Genomic DNA, 3364 nt, shown 5'->3' on the forward strand with positions numbered 1-3364 from the left:
GCCTTGCTTTGACTCATTTATGCATGTTTGAGAAATCCTGTAGTGTCCTGAGACAGCCAGGCAGGGGAGCAAAAACCACCAGTTAGGTCTAGAAACGCCTTTTGGGACTAGCTCCGCCTCTGGGCTGTGTCTCCAAGCTGGAGAAGGGGTTATCTGCAGAATCAAAGTGGGTGTGTCACAAGAGTGGGCGTGTCAAAAGCATAAACACTGTGGGCTACGAGGCCTACATGACGGTATCCTTAGACCCTGGTTGATCTCTTTACAGCCKGACCCTGACCCCAACACTAAGGTTAACCAGGAGAAATGTGACCCAAGTAGTGTTCTCCAGAAAAAAGTGGTGCCGTACAGTAACGCCCCTTTTGTTCTTGTCCAATGAGGTGGTGCCGTACAGTATYGCCCCTTTTTTGCTTGTCCAGTCAGGTGTGTCCCTTTAACAAAGTCCGTCAAATCAGGTGTGTCGCTTTAGAATCGCCTTTCGTTGTGACACGCCCACTCGTCCGCAGAGACCCCTACTTGCCAAGCTGAGCTTCCTCATCAAAGAGCACACACACCAATGAGGTATATACAATATACCTCACTAGATATGTTTACATGCACAAAATCTTTTGATCGGATTGAATGTATTCAGATTAAATAATCCGAATGTACTGTTTACATGGACACAATCCGATCATGATGTGTTTACATGCACGAAGAAAAGTCCGGACATGCGCAGTGTTGTAAACGTTCAGCTCTACTTCCGTGTTACAAATGTAAACAAAGCTCCTCTGTACGCTCAGGACGGACCCGTGTCAGCTTTTAATAACGGTTGAGACGTCATTACTCCTCGGTTTAGCTAAAGATGAAGCAATACATTTTTTGTTTGGCGAAGCAACGTCTGCTGTTTGCCTCCTTTTTTATCTGTTAAGAGAGCGTGGAGGAAAATTTCTGCGCGGTGCAGCGCAGCTGAGCTGCTGCCCCACCTCCTCGGGATGAAAGTCAGAAGACTCAGGTCAGTTTTCCACAATCAGAATAAGATGATCCGATTAAGTGTTTACATGAACGTCATTCCGAACATCATTCCGATTATCAATCGACATAACCCACCCTTCTCATTCGGATTAAAAATTCATTCGGATCTAGCTCAATCGGATCAGAATAATCCGAAAGAGCTGTTTACATGACACATTTTTATTCCGAACGGTCATTTAATCCGATTACTTATGTCCATGTAAACGTAGCTACTGACACACACACCCGGCCCCAAGCTGAAATGGGCAGGACAGAAATGGAAGCAGGTTCTTAAAGAGACAGAGGCCAATTTCAAGGTGTTTAGAAACAGATATGAGAAGTCAAGTTTATTTACTATTTAAACAATAAACAGCATTTTAATAACAACTTAAGGTGACATATATGCTTTATTATGATAGAGAATTTAAATATATGCCTGAGAAACACATAATATTGCCCCTATAATGTTCAAATGGATAAACTTATTGGTTCTTTGTAAATCTTCACTCATTTTGAGATTTAATGCCTGCAACACATTCTAAAAAAAAACTTGGATAGGGTCAACAACAGACTGGGCGAGTTGAGGAACGCTCCAAAAAAAACACCTGTTTGGAGAATTTTACAGGTGAACAGGTTAATTGGGAACAGGTGCGTCATCATTGGGTATAAAGGAAGCATCCCTGAAAGTTTCTTTGCACTGTATTCAGTTGAGTATAGTTCAAAAAGTATTTGCAAATCATTGTGTTCTTTTGTTTTACACAACGTCTCAGCTTGGTTGGAATTGGGGTTGTATATATTTTTATATGAAAACTATTTTCTGAAGAACTAAAATACAGCTCGTTGTGGAAATCACTACTTGACCGACCTGAAGAGAGTTTTGAGCTCGGACTTGTCCAGCGGCTGAGCTGAGAACACCTTGTAGACTCCGGCCTCCTGCGGCTGCCTGCGCCGGAACCCGGCCGAGATGTTGACGGGACAGGCGCTGGCCACGCTGTTGAAGAACAGGGCGGGCGTGTCGGTTGTAAGGACGCTGGCGAAGGGGAACAGGCGGGGGTCCGCAAACCCAAAGAAAGAGGTGTTGAGGTAGCCATGAACGATGGTGGCCACGGTGCTGTGGTAGCTGCCGGGCAGGTGGTCGAAGGGGGGCGTGAAATCGTGGAACTCCAGCCCAGAACCGAGGCTGTCCTGGAGCGGGGTTGCCAACACTACGATGTCGTACAGCTCTGATCCTGTTCCTGCTGCTGTGGTGAAGTTCAGCTGGTACTGGAGCGCCTCACCTGCAGCACGAAAACATCAAGATCTACTGCAGCACTAAAGTGATAAAAAAAAATGCTTGTGTGGTGCCACATGTCCCCAGCCTCATGGGGTTCATGTCTGCAGTGATTTGCAACGAGATGCACACATCACATCAGGACCGTCTGAGTTCAGAGGATACAGTTGGATGTCATGTAGGCATCCGGACTACAACAAAACAGCAGTAAACAGTACATGGCTGAAATGAACTCTCCTCCATTACTTAACATATTTAAAGGCCTAGTGTTTCTTGAAGAAATGCGTATCTGCAGCCGTCCATCATGCTAGAGATTCAAACTAAAATCTTTCTTACACCGAACAGGGACAGAGCTATTATGGTCAAACATTGTAAATTATGTTATTCACTCACGATATCCTAAATATTGAATATGTCGAGCACAAGCCTCAGCTACTACCACCAAGTTTGAGCTGGATATCTGTAAAAAWTACCTGGTTTAGATTTGTTTTTGTTAGCCTGGCCCGTGCCTTCCTACGCAGTTCCACTCAAATCTAGTTTCCCTTCACTGCTCCGTCTGGGATTTCTCCGGGAGAATTTCAGTCGGGCCAATCAGAACAGGAGGAGGGGTTTTGAACGACAACATCGATTTTCTGTACTTTTGTGGAAATTTTGTGGCTTTATCCTCTCTATAYGTGTTTTAAAATGCTAGAATTTCTTCATTATATTTCAAACTCCTGCTCAGTTGTCTCTGCACTCGCAGCCCTGTTGACACAGGTGAGATGACGTAATGACGATAGGACGGTAGAGTATAAATTTCTACCGTCTACCACATATACTGCGCAGCCCTAACCTGCAGCTCTCATTTACAGCCGTCTCATCCGGCTCGGTTCTTCTCTCCTCTCAGTAGGGTTGTTTACAGTGCACGCACACAATTTCCGGTTAGCTTCCTAGCTTAGCCTCCTTCACAGTGGAGCTGGCACACTTACGTCGCAGTTAACTGATCCAATCATTGTAAACTTCAACAGAGGCCACGCCTCCAGGAAGCAATCGCTTCTCGTTGAGAGTCCAGACCCTCGTACGAAGCAAAGCGAAGAACAAGGGTCTGGTTTTTAACCAGGCTAC

The 3364-nt window shown here is 45.2% G+C and overlaps 1 protein-coding gene across 2 annotated transcripts in view; it reads right to left on the bottom strand.

Annotated features, from left to right (window-relative positions):
• Positions 1-3364, bottom strand: part of pcyox1l (prenylcysteine oxidase 1 like) — a 13738-nt gene that overhangs the window by 5810 nt on the left and 4564 nt on the right. The gene's annotated exons all lie outside the window — the stretch shown is intronic.

This window comes from Austrofundulus limnaeus, unplaced genomic scaffold, assembly GCF_001266775.1.
Source record: "Austrofundulus limnaeus strain Quisiro unplaced genomic scaffold, Austrofundulus_limnaeus-1.0 Scaffold174, whole genome shotgun sequence".
Taxonomy (NCBI): domain Eukaryota; kingdom Metazoa; phylum Chordata; class Actinopteri; order Cyprinodontiformes; family Rivulidae; genus Austrofundulus; species Austrofundulus limnaeus.